This window comes from Oncorhynchus nerka, linkage group LG24 (genome assembly GCF_034236695.1).
Source record: "Oncorhynchus nerka isolate Pitt River linkage group LG24, Oner_Uvic_2.0, whole genome shotgun sequence".
Lineage (NCBI taxonomy): Eukaryota > Metazoa > Chordata > Actinopteri > Salmoniformes > Salmonidae > Oncorhynchus > Oncorhynchus nerka.
Window position 1 is genome coordinate 72,430,818 of NC_088419.1, and position 14,710 is coordinate 72,445,527.

The following is a 14,710-nucleotide window of genomic DNA, read 5'->3' on the forward strand; positions in this document are numbered from 1 at the left end:
TAAAATATGTTAGGACAACGTATCTTGATGATAATTGAGTGAGCAAACACATTGTAGCACTGGGCTTGCTGTAATTAGTTGTATCTCTATTGAATAATATTGGAGACTCAAAATTTCAAGGCCAGTGCCTGGAAGCCGATGGAGAAGAAATATGAATTAAGACATCGCTGGTTCACTTAAACGACCAAGAAGGACTGCACATTTGGTGAGTGGTGTGGCATTGATTTGCCATATTTTAGCAGACACAATTTTTATAATAGTTTTTCTTTTACTCCCTGCAGCTTGCCCGCATGAATGGAACCCAACCACCCCATCAGGACAGATCGACGCACCAGCCCCTTCAGGACAGATCACACCCGTCCAATCAGAACAGAAGGCATGACCCCCATCAGGACAGAACACACCCGCTCAATCAGGACAGCACGACAGATGAACATTATTTAAGTTATACATTCTTATTCCACTTCCTATGTTTTATAGTAGCACCCTCTTGTACTAGAAACATATTTGCATAAACATCTAATTTGATTTTACCAATAATCTACATTTTCAGTGTGGCCTTTTTATTTTATCATTAATGAATTGAGCTTTATTGAACGCACAAAAAGAGAACATTTGATTTTTGCTGGTCTTTAGTATGGGGACTCAAGACCATCTATGGTTGCATTTCTTAGACCACTATGTAACACACTGAGTAAACTTCAAGAGGATGCAATTCATGTGCAACTGGCAGAGGACTCGTTTTTGTGCAAAGTGCTCACCACTGCTGGCACATGTGACTTGCCTGCCACAGCAATAGTACTAAATACAGTGCAGTTCAATGGGAACTATATTTTCTGATGATGCTTAAATGGCCTATGAAGGTGTGAAGGGTCCCTGCTGTCTGAGCCAATTTAAAAGTTATGACCTAATCCAAAGCACTGTTATAGACGACGTGCACTCAGCTCTGTTGGGAGTGATGCGCCTTCTGACGCTTCCATGGCTTTCCACTTTTCTCATCAGCATGTCAAAAGAAACAAAAGAAATAGACAAGTGATTGCAAGATATCCGACCATCATCCTTGACACGATATCCTCGATCAGTAGCATCTCGCAGGATGTTTTTAAGGCATCAGAATATCGGGCTCTTTTAACCTTTTTTGGACCTGTTGTTTTTCGTGATGTTCTTGGGATGCTTTACTACAATCAGTTCCTCCTTCTAAGTGAAGTTATTTTCATTATTCTGATGGACTTCATATCAATACAACAGATTGATCATGCAGAGAAACTGCTATGGAACATTTGCTCTATGGTGAGCGTGACCAAACTGCCAATATTCACCTTTTTGTGCACCTAGCAGACAGCGTCAGAGTCCTTGGCCCATTATGGACTCATTCATGTTTCCATTTTGAAGACAAAAATGGCTATTTGTTAAGGCTCATATATGGTACTCAAAATATACCCATGCAAATGGTCCATGCAGTCAAACTAATGTAGTCTATCCCTGCTATTTTGCAAATCATAAAGCCAGCTAATGCCATAGCTGGCTTTTACGCACAGATGACCAACGACTATAGTTTTTGTGACGAAAACAATGATAAGTCAAGAACAAACATAATTGGAGGCAAGGCACCTCTCTGCAATAGAAAAACATGCTGGTCTCCACATTAATTCACCATATTCAGTGAAGGCATTTTTACAGGGCACAAGTTAAGAGAACTCTTCTCACATCAAGGCATTATGGGAAAGGAAAAAGAAGGAACAATTTTACCGTTTTTTTTTTCTAATGTAGCACAACTGAAGTATGGATTCTTCTTTAACTCTGATGAATTAGGTGACAAATGGGCATTTATTAGCGAGTATGAAAGTGCAGGTTTTTCTTTGCTGCATGACACTGTAACATATGATACATGCTTTCATGTGTTGCCGCCATTGGAAACTCCTGTCAACACATTTGTAATTGCCCTTGAGCATGTTTTGGGCAAAGTTGCTTTCCTTGACATCTTTGCCCGGTATTTTGTTTGCAGCTCATTTCCCAAACACACTTGAGAAGGACTAGGTATACTCAACAATAACTTGTGTTGGAACAATATGAATGTGTATTGAATGATGAATTAATGGAAATAAATCATATCTGCTCCACTTTTGTGATTATTTTACACTTCAGCACCGCTTTGAGATCATGTAGAGATATCTCTGAGATGACATTTGCACGAATTGATCAGACCTGTAATAATTATTCTCGTATATAGTTCAGAGAACTCATACAGTGATCACTGTGAGACAGATCCATGTCTACTTCTCAGGAGTGACAATTGAGATGTATGAGAAAATGGACAAATCTCACTTTAGTATTGACTAGTGCTCTTTTGTATAGGAGATGGACACAGGTTATAAAGGAGATCTCATCTTGGATTATGCTTTCCTATGGGCGGGTCTATGGATGTCTGCTTGAAACATGTAGGTATTACAGACTCGGTCAGAGGGAGGTTGAAAATGTCAGTGAAGACAGCCAGTTGGTCCGCTGTACAGTTTCATACCTTACAGAAGCACATTATATATCTACAGTATTCTTCAGTCCAGGTTCTCCAATACATGTGAAACCTGTATTCCTTTCAGAGGGCCATACAAGGAGTCCCGTAAGTCCTGCAATATGACTCAGGACCAGCCATGTGTAGCTATGTTTCTTTGCTTCACAAATCCACTAGTTTCATTCAAACATTTGAATACAATACCCCAATAAACCTGACTACCATTTTGTTTCCTGAGGCAATAAACAGAGGAGACATTTTAATTAGTGCGTCTACAGAGGTCCATATTGAGTCCAGAGAGGTTGTAGTAGTTTGCTTTGTAATCACACAGGACCCGGCTACACACTCTCAGGGAAAGTCCTTAATATCAAGACAATTTTGAGATAATTTACCTGCAAGGGAAGTAAACAATTTAGTGCCAGCTTTTATCGACTGCAGCAAAATTGCTTATTGTCCAGGAAGAAATGTAACTTGAGTAAAGTCCATTAAAGGTCCAATGCAGCAGTTTTTTTCTCAATATCAACTCATTTCTGGGATAGAATTAAGTACCGTACTGTGATTGTTTTCCAATTGTAATGATACAAAAAGAAACAAAAATAGATTCTTAGCAAATAACAATCTCTCAAGCAAGAATTTTGTTAAGACCGTCTGGGAGTGGTCTAAGTGAGGAGGGGAAAATGGAAAACGATATGTTATTTGTTATTATATATATATGAGGTTTGGAAGTCTCTTATTGGTCTATTAACTAAATAACCGCCTGGTGATGCCAAAACTCCATCCCACCAAAACAGGCTGAAATTTCAGGCGGTCTTTTTAAACAGCTCTTACAATTTTCACAATTTCACCGTGTTATTCCAACATCAGTGTGGAACGCCATATACAATACAGGAAATTCAAAATTTTAACTGCACTGAGCCTTTGAAAGAGTGTGCAGAAGGGAGACCCCCTCCCCCTTTCTCTTGTTTATTTTATTACTTTTCATCCCAGAAATCCTCTGTGGCTGTTATTACCAATAATAATTCAGTTACTGTAGGAGAAGAGAGGCAACGGAGTCGACTAGGCGTTATTAAAAGAACCAGCCTAGATTGCACAACTTCCGTGCTCACGTGTGCACACACACACACGCACCTAGGCAGAGACTGACCTTTTATGCTGAGGGGTCTGATGTGTTTCATGTGGGAATCCAGACAGCTGGCCATAGGGATCCCTTTACATGTATGTAATCTCCTCCACATGATAACGTGGACAAGGTTCTTTCCCTCTGGCTAAACCATGAGGTTGGGGAGGGCTGAGGAAATATCTTTACCATGCTTGATTATATTTGACCAACCGGCTTGATTCCATCCTATGCAGCAACATTTGAAAGTGTTTTTAAAATGGAAAAAGGAGAGACTCAAAGCTAGAAAATGGTCTATCGTACTGTCGTGACTTAATTCATTTGATGACTAATTTATGTAATCCATTAACTATGTTTAATTGTTACCCAATTAAATGAATCATGTAACAATTAACTCATTTGGAATTTTGGGATCCATGGAAGAGTTTGTTTAAAGAGTCACCATCTCCCGAATTCAACTGTTCATCGTTACCTCTAATCATATCCCAATTCTGAACGTCGTAACCTCATGCATCTGCAAAAAACCCCATGTTACTCATGATTCAGTACCACAATAATTGGATTGATTATTTACTAGCTAATTAAAATGATTAAACAGGATACCATACACACATAATAAAGGTCCCTAGAGTACTTACAAAATATGGCAGCTTATACACAACAAATGAAGAGGGGTGGGGAGGAGAGAGAGAGGACACTTATCGACTGTCCTCACATCAATCACATTTATTTATGAAGCCCTTTTTACATCAGCCGATGTCACAGAGTGCTATACAGAAACCAAGCCTAAAAACCCAAACAGCAAGCCCTGTGGCTAGGAAAAACTCCCTAGAAGGGCAGAAACCTAGGAAGAAAGCTAGAGAGGAACCAGGCTCTGAGAGGTGGCCAGCCCTCTTCTGGATAGGCGGGGTGGAGATTATGACAGTACATGGTCAAGATGTTCAAATGTTCATAGATGACCAGCAGGGTCAAATAATAAGAATTACAGTGGTTGTAGAGGGTAAAAAAGGTCAGCAAATGTCACTTGGCTTTTCAGAGTTTGAAATAGCAGGCGCGGTGTAGAGAGAGTCAGAAACAGCAGGTCCTGGACAAGATAGCACGTCTGGTGAACAGGTCAGGGTTCCATAGCCGCAGGCAGAACAGTTGAGACTGGAGCAGCAGCACGACCAGGTGGACTGGGGACAGCAAGGAGTCATCCAGCCAGGTAGTCTTGGGGCATGGTCCTTGGGCACAGGTCATCCGAGAGAAGAGAATTCGAGGGAGCATACTTAAATTCACACAGGACACTGGGTAAGACAGGATATATACTCCAGATATACCAGACTCAACCTAGCCCCTGACAAACTATTGCAGCATAGATACTGGAGGCTGAGACAGGAGAGGCTGGAAGACACTGTGGCCCTGTCCGATGATAGACCCGGACAGTGCCAACCAGGCAGGATATAACCCCACACACTTTGCCAAGGCACAGCCCCCACGCCACTAGAGGGATATCTTCCAACCATCAACTGACCTCACTGAGACAAGGCTGAGTATAGCCCACGAAGATATCCCCCAGGGCACAAACCCGAGGGGGCGCCAAAACGGACAGGAAGATCCCATCAGTGACTCAACCTACTCAAGTGACGCACCCGTCCTAAGGAAGGCATGGAAGAGCACCAGTAAGCCAGTGACTCAGCCTCGTAATAGGGTTAGAGGCAGAGAATCACAGTAGAGAGAGGGGAACCAGCAAGGCAGAGACAGCAAGGGCGGTTCGTCGCTTCAGTGCCTTTTCGGTCACCTTCATACACCTGGGCCAGACTACACTCAATCATAGGACCTACTGAAGAGAGAAGTCTTCAATAAAGACTTAAAGATCGAGATGATGTCTCTGTCCCGAAGCAAGAACCAATTAGCCTGGAGCTAGCCTTTGCTAGGCCCATTTCCCGGCTAGCCGAAGACGTCCATCAGCCACTCCTTGGGCTTCATGACCTATTCTGCCAATTGGCCTGGACCCCTTTTACTGCCGACAGGAGCCCCGCCGATCCATCAAGACTGGACTACCGACGTAATCTGCCCGAGGGTTTTTTTTCAACTGGCTCCTCCGTTGCGATGTCCCCTGAATGCCCATCTGCTAGCCACGTCCCGCTAGCTGTCTGGAGAATATCGGACTGTTAGCTGAAGAGGCCCATCGGACAAATTCTTTGGCCACTATACCTATTTTGCCAATTGGCAAAAAAGGGTCCAGACCCTTTTACCACATGGAGCCCTGCTGATCCACGATGACTGGACTGCCGACGTAACAGCACAAGGGGGCTACAACAGACTTTTTACTTCACGACGTCCCTCTAAGACCCTGCTGATAGTTTGTTAGCCCCGGACCGCTAGCTGTCTGAATCGCCATGTCTCCAGCCCGCCAAGCTACTCACTGGACCCCTATGGTCGCTCGACTATGCATGCCTCTCCCTAATGTCAATATACCTTGTCCACTTCTGTTTTGGTTAGTGATTGCCTTATTTCACTATAGAGCCTCTAGCCCTGCTCAACACGCCTTAGCTAACCCTTTAGTTCCACCTCCTACACATGCGGTAACCTCACCTGGTTTAAATTATGTTTCTAGAGACAATATATCTCTCATCATCACTCAATGCATAGTTTTACCTCCACTGTATTCACATCCTACCATACCTTTGTCGGTATATTATGCCTTGAATCTATTCTACCGTGCCCAGAAACCTGCTCCTTTTATTCTCTGTTCTGAACGTACCAGACGACCAGTTCTTATAGCCTTTAGCTATACCCTTATCCTATTCCTCCTCTGGTGATGTAGAGGTTAATCCAGAACCCACAGTGCCTAGCTCCACTCCCATTCCACAGGCGCTCTCATTTGTTGACTTCTGTAACCGTAAAAGCCTTGGTTTCATGCATGTTAACATTTGAAGCCTCCTCCCTAAGTTTGTTTGATTCACTGCCTTAGAACTCTCTGCCAACCCAGATGTCCTAGCCGTGTCTGAATCCTGGTTTAGGAAGACCACCGAAAACCCTGAAATTTCCATCCCTAATAACATTTTCCGACAAGATAGGACTGCCAAAGGGGGCGGAGTTGCAATCTACTGCAGAGATAATCTGCAGAGTTGTGTCTTACTATCCAGGTCTGTGCCCAAACAATTTGAGCTTCTACTTTTAAAAATCCAACAAGTCTCTCACTGTTGATGCTTGCTATAGACCACCTTCTGCACCCAGCTGTGCCCTGGATATCATATGTGAATTGAATGCCCCCCATCTATCTTCAGAGCTCACGCTGTTAGGTGACCTAAACTGGGAAAGCGTAACACCCCATTCTACGGCCATTCTACAATCTAAGCTTGATGCCTTTAATATCACAAATTATCAATGAACCTACCAGGCGGCAGCGTAGCCTAGTGGTTAGAGCGTTGGACTAGTAACCGGAAGGTTGCGAGTTCAAACCTCCGAGCTGACAAGGTACAAATCTGTCGTTCTGCCCCTGAACAGGCAGTTAACCCACTGTTCCCAGGCCATCATTGAAAATAAGAATGTGTTCTTAACTGACTTGCCTGGTTAAATAAAGGTAATAAAAATACATTTAAAAAAGGTACATCCCCAAATCCACAAACACGGGCACCCTCATAGATATCATCCTAACCAACCTGCCCTCCAAATACAACTGCTGTTTTTAACTAGGGTCTCAGTGATCACTGCCTCATTGCCTGCATCTATAATGGGTCTGCGGTCAAACGACCACCCCTCATCACTGTCAAACATTCCCTAAAACACTTCAGCGAGCAGGCCTTTCTAGTCAACCTAGCCTGGGTATCCTGGATGGATTTTGACCTCATTCCGTAAGTAGAGGATGCCTGGTTATGCTTTAAAAGTGCTTTCCTCGCCATCTTATATAAGCATGTCCCATTCAAAAAATGTTGAACCAGGAACAGATAAAGCCATTGGTTCACTCCAGACCTGACTGCCCTTGACCAGCACAAAAACATCCTGTGAAGTACTGCATTAGCATTGAATAGCCCCCGCGATATGCAACTTTTCAGGGAAGTTAGGAACCAATGCACACATGCTGTTAGGAAAGCTAAGGCTAGCTTTTCAAACAGGAATGTGCATCCTGTAGCACAAACTCCAAAATGTTCTGGGACACTGTAAAGTCCATGGAGAATAAGAGCACCTCCTCCCAGCTGCCCACTGCACTAGGAAACTCCGTCACCACCGATAAATCCACGATTATTGAGAATTTCAATAAGCATTTTTAGACAGCTGGCCATGCTTGCCACCTGGCTACCCCGGTCAACAGGCCTACACCCCCCACAGAAACTTGCCCAAGCATCCATTTCTCCTTCACCCAAATCCAGATAGCGGATGTTCTGAAAGATCTGCAAAATCTGGACCCCTACAAATCAGCCTGGTCTAGACAATCAGGACCCTCCCTTTCTAAAATGATCCGCCTAAATTGTTGTAACCCCTATTACTAGCCTGTTCAACCTTTTTTGTGTCATCTGATATCCCCAAAGATTGGAACGCTACCTGGCTATGGTCGATTTACTGCCTTACCTCCCTTATCCTTCCTCATTTTCACACTGTATATAGACTTTTTCTATTGTATTATTGATTGTGTTTGTTTATTCCATGTGTAACTCTGTTGTTGTTGTCACACTGCTTTGCTTTATCTTGGACAGGTCACAGTTGTAAATAAGAACTTGTTATAAACTAGCCTACCTGGTTATATAGGGCTGAAATTTAAAAAAAGTACAAATCAATTTAAAAAAGCTCAAAAAACAAAAACGCAGTCATTTTTCTGTAAATTAAAATTTGCTATCGTAAATGTTTGCAACATCTCCACCTTTACGGGATGCGCAGAGTATATGGTCACTAGTGTAACCAGGAGGAGAGGTCTCAGAGTAAAATCAGGTTTAAGCCATGTTTCAGTCAGGCCAATCACATCAAGATTATGATCAGTGATTAGTTAATTGACTATATGGTCAGAACGTGACCGCACAACCTAAGGGTCTGGGTGGGCATCTGTCTGCGGTGGCGGCTCTGGCGCTGGACGTGGACCCCACTCCTTCAGTCTTTGTCCATCTCCTTAGCGTCCCTTGAGTGGCGACCTTCACCACTGACCTTGGCCTAGTAACCCTAACAAAGGGCTCCACTGGACTGAGGGGTGGCTCCGGACTGAGGGGCAGCTCGGGACTGAGGGGCAGCTCCAGACTGGCTGACGACTCTGGCGAATCCTTGCTGAATGACGGCTCTGGCGGATCTTGGCTGAATGGCGGCTCTGGCGGATCCTGGCTGACTGGCGGCTCTGGCGGATCCTGGCTGACTGGCGGCTCTGGCGGATCCTGGCTGACTGGCGGCTCTGGCGGATCCTGGCTGACTGGCGGCTCTGGAGGATCCTGGCTGACTGGCGGCTCTGGCGGATCCTGGCTGCCTGGCGGCTCTGGCAGATCCTGGCTGACTGGCGGCTCTGGAGGATCCTGGCTGACTGGCGGCTCTGAAAGATCCTGGCTGACTGGCGGCTCTAGCGGCTCCCTGCAGACTGGCAGCTCTGGAGGATCCTGGCTGACTGGCGGCTCTGGCGGATCCTGGCTGCCTGGCGGCTCTGGCAGACTGGCTGACAGCTCTGGAGGATCCTGGCTGACTGGCGGCTCTGAAAGATCCTGGCTGACTGGCGGCTCTAGCGGCTCCCTGCAGACTGGCAGCTCTGGCGGCTCCCTGCAGACTGGGGGCTCTGGCGGCTCCCTGCAGACTGGGGGCTCTGGCGGCTCCCTGCAGACTGGCAGCTCTGGACAGGCTCATGACAGGCAGGAGACTCTAGCAGCTCTGGACAGGCGGGAGACTCTAGCTGCTCTGGACAGACGGGAGACTCTAGCTGCTCTGGACAGACGGGAGACTCTAGCAGCTCTGGACAGACGGGAGACTCTAGCAGCTCTGGACAGACGGGAGACTCTAGCAGCTCTGGACAGACGGGAGACTCTAGCAGCTCTGGACAGACGGGAGACTCTAGCAGCTCTGGACAGACGGGAGACTCTGATGGCGCTGGGCAGACGGGCAGCTCAGGCGGCGCTGGGCAGACTGGAGACTCCGGCAGCGCTGGAGAGGAGGAAGGCTCCGGCAGCGCTGGACAGGCAGGAGCACCTGTAGGGATGATACGGAGAGGCACACAAGGCACCCTACAAGGCACCCTGACCTTTGACCCCTATATCTTCTTCATGCGAATGACGGATTTGGGTCTTGTCCGGGCTCTGAAGTAAATTCTTCACTTCTTACTCGTTAAAAAAATTATCTTCTTCCTGTACAAGGTGAGTAATAGCTGTTCTGATATCCAAAAACAAAAAAAAGCGGCAGCCATCTCCTCTGGTGCCATAATTTCCCAGCGTGCAATGAAAACGACTTGACAAAATTAGAAACGTATAATACCTGAAAATGTAGCTACTCTTACCGTATATATGGATGAACGCTTCTCCCTCTGTTATCGATGCCATGGTTGCCCTTAGTTTGAAGATGTCATCCAGAGTCAGGTGTTTTATACAACAGCCTTCTGTTCTCTTTTGGACTCTCTCCGCATTTGGCAATCTCTGCTTCTACTGGGCATTCCACTCTGTCCAAAACGGTAAACTTCTTCCGTGACAACGGCACTGTCGATTGTCATTTCTTCCCCACCATTGTCATCAGAAGACTCAACAATGTCTGGTTCATAATTTTTTTAACCTAAATCAGGGATTTCCTCATTGTATGATTCATTTTCAGAGTCAGCATGGCTTGATCGTCCTCCAGAAAGTAGTTAATCACAACTTTTTTACAATGATCTTTGTCAATTAGAACTATTAACTTCAGGGCAACAATGTTGAGAGCAATATTAAAACTTTCAGTTCATGATATCTTTCAAAAAAAGCTGCGGTAGAGAGGATTATCCCACATACTGAGCAGCTCATGTTATAGAAAGAAGCACGCTACATGGCAGACAATCCAAACATCTCTCATCATGTCCAGCCCATTCATTATCTCAGCCAATCATGGATGGCGGGAAAGTTCCTGTATTTTTCTGTGGCTAAACCAACTAGTCTCCTAATTTAGCAATTGTATTAGTATTTACAGATGACATATGTAATTAAGGCACATTAAAGTTCACAAGTTCCAGAACGCATTTCTGCCCAAATTCTTTTTAAATGCCTATCTTGTGAAGTAGTGATGTGCAACAAGTGCCTAGCTTCTTGAAATGGTTCACATATGAGGATCTCTTTAGGAGAAAAGATGTTACCATTATGACTCCTAACCCACTTGGTGCATCCTCCATTTTGATCTCCATTTGATCCATGAGATTAGCTTAAAAGATGATCTATTATATTCAGAAAATAGCTGAATAACTGCTGTAACAATGGAAATATATGTCCTCAAACATGGAAGGAAGGCCGGAGGAGGCGAGATTAGGTGAGACAATTCTAGCGAATGAGAGGGCAGATACGCATGAGAACAACACGCACAACTCTGAAATGAAGTTGTTTTTTCAAAGTTAAAGAATTTCAGTGCATTCGTAACAACCTAACCATTACGAAACTTCAAATTTTGTTAACCCTCTCGCTTCGCCTCTTCTATTCAATCAGATAAGCCTCACATAGAAAATTAGGAATTAAAAAATGAACCAAAATAAACCAAATTCAACATTTACCTTTTTGTAGACATATTTTGGGCGGTAAAAACCCTCTCACTTTGCCTCTTCCTCTTTTAGCTTCCATGCCAGGGAATGTTTGTTCATCTTAAGTGTATTTCCACAGGTGCTTCTGGAGATGCTGCTTATTAATTATTTCCAATCTATTCATAAGTTTGTTTATTTCTCAGGGACCATGCACAATTTATACATAGCACAAGAGTTTGGTCATTTGCAAGCTAATTTGCATCTGTGGTCCCCAGGCAGGAACATAGCTAGCTTGAAGATAAATCATATATGGTCCTGTATTATCATGATAAAGAACCTACCCTGGAGTTTTGCTAAATTCCACCATATTGGGTCTAATCATTCGTACCGCATAACCCCTCAGACTGCAAGACCTAACTCACCATAACACAAAAAAAGTTATGTTAGGGTCATGACGTAATTATCTTCAACACCATCCAAACACAGTCAACCAACTATGTGCTACGAAGCATGTTTTCCTTTAATATTATGACCGTGTAAGTTACTGTTAGTTAGTGTTACTGTGTTTAGCTACTGTGTTGACTGTCTGAGTCCATGCTCATCCTCTGTCTGGCTGCCCGAACAGTGCCATGACTGTGAGGGTAATTACATAAATATGAAACTGGGAGAGGATCCCTCTGACAGGAGCTGTCCATGGGGAGGCAGGGGGAGGACAATGCTGCTAATGAACTGTGATGGATGGGGAATTCATAAGCACTCTACTGTGCGTACCAACCACCCAATGCTCAGGATGCTGCAAATTCCTGTACTGCTATAGACTCCTCATCGCCAAGTATTGAAAGTTTTGGGACGGGAAAATCAAACAGAACATTAATCTAACATCTAGTTGTTTAATCACATTCATATTTCAGGCAGGGGTTTGTTTTAAAATAATTAAAGCGCATCTGCTTTAATGGCTTATCCATGTGATGTACCTCTTATCAAGCCAAAACAACACATAAGCTACACAACAAAACTTGGAGCTCACTCACATACACAGGCATATACTACTTACAACATGGTAGACAAGTCTATGCATGGCATCGCTACCAGGCATTATGCAGCCAATTTGACTCTATAAGCTCCCTCTGTACAGTGCAGGCAGTTATGGCTAACACGAGTAATCGTGTTTCAACATGTCCTTACCTTATCCAGCGTGAAGGGTGGTGACCACATGCCTCACCGTATGAATGTACCGTATGAATGCACTGACCCAGTTAGGAGACAGAAACGCACTCCAACACAATACATACACACCTACTGATGATTACACTGTGCTGTATTAGCCAACAGTGTTGGGGAAGCTACTCTGAAAATATAGTTTACCAAGGGTGTGAATGACATTTATAATAAGGGTTACGAGGAGAAAAATCGGGCCTATATTTTACTTCAACCCTTCCCTGAATGCTTAAGAAAGTAACCCTCCCCTATCCCCAAAATAATAACTAAAACAAAGTGGATAGCAGAGAACATGTCTACAGTTTACTCTCACTTCTTGGACAGACCAGAGCCTGTTCTTCATGCTGTAAGCATTACATGGCATCACAGGAATTTTTTATAGCGCACAGGGCTGCGGGCCATAAGGTTGAGGGTTCACAGACCACCGTGGAAAGAGCTCCTTTTTTTAGTAAAAGCATTGAATGAATCGATCATTCCACTTGCAGGTCCGCAAAAACAATATATGGTGTTTTCTAAATATTTCATGCAATTCTACTTTATATTACAATACAGCAGAATATTTTTTACCAGACACAAATTACCGAAGTTACAGGCTAAGAATGGATCGATGTGTTCCTCTTATCATATTTCTCCAGCACCAAATCAGTGTGTCTTGTTTGTATAAAAACTGTCCCTGTTTGCAAATAATTCAATATGTCATTAGGAATCTGAGCATGGTACTTTAATTAAAAAGTTAAGGCAACTTTTCCACCCCAAACAAAGGCCTACTGACACAGAACAAAGTAAGCTTTAACTGCTGGCTAACTTCCATGGCTTAACCCAACTAGGGAAGGTCACAAGTCTAATCTGGGTTTAAACATCTTCTATTGTACAGAACGTGAATAGCTTAATCAATTGATAGTGACAGAATTAGATTATGGTGCATTCGGAAAGTATTGAGACCCTTTGACTTTACACATTTTGTTACGTTATATCTTTATTCTAAAATTGATTTTTTAAATTCTCTCACCAATCTACACACAATATCCCAAAGTGACAAAGCAAAATCTATTTTTTTTCTCCAAATTTATTAGAAATAAAAACTGAAATTTCACATTCACATAAGTATCCAGACCCTTTACTCAGTACTTTGTTGAAGCACCATTGGCATCAAATACAGCCACGAGTCTTCTTGGGTATGATGCTACAACCCTCAATCTTGGCTTGGCACCTTTTACTTTTACAGATGCACAATTGAATGCATCAACAAAGTACTTGGCTGTATCACCGCCTGGTACGGCAACTGCACCACCCACATCCTCAGGGCTCTCCAGAGGGTGGTGCGGTCTACACAAGGCATCACCGGGGCAAACTACCTGCCTTCCAGGAAACCTACAGCACCCGATGTCACAGGAAGGTCAAAAATGTAATCTAGGACAACAACCATCATAGCCACTGCCTGTTAGCCTATGCCTCTCTGACATTGCTCATCAAAATATGTATATATTCTTATTCCATTCCTTACTTAGATTTGTGTGTATTATGTATTTGTTGTGGAATTGTTAGATATTACTTGTTAGATTTTGCTGCACTGTCAGAACTAGAAGCACAAGCATTTCAGTACAATCGCAATAACATCTGCTAACCAAGTGTATGTGACAATAACATTTTATTTTATTTACAAGCTTGGCTCACCTGTATTTGAGGAGTGTCTCCAATTCTTCTCAAGCTCTGGAAGGTGGGATCGGGAGGGTCGCTGCACAGCTATTTTCAGGTCTCTCAAGAGATGTTCTATCGGGTTCGAGTCCGGACTCTGGCTGGGCCACTCAGAGACTTGTCCCGAAGCCACTCCTGCATTGTCTTGTCTGTGTGCTTAGTGTCACTGTCCTGTTGGAAGGTGAACCTTCACCCCAGTCTGAGGTCCTAAGCACTCAGTAGCAGGTTTTCATCAAGGATCTCCTGTTCTTTGCTCCGTTCATCTTTCCCTCGATCCTGACTAGTCTCCCAGTACCTTTCGCTGAAAAACATCCTGACAGCATGATGCTTCCACCACTATACTTCACCGTAGGGATGGTGGCAGGTTTCCTCCAGACATGATTCTTAGCATTCAGGCCAAATAACTCAATCTTGGTTTCATCAGAACAAAGAATCTTGTTTCTCATGGTCTGAGAGTCCTTTAGGTGCTGTTTGGCAAACTCCAAGCAGGCTGTCAAGTGCCTTTTACTGAGTAGTGGCTTCCGTTTGGCCACTA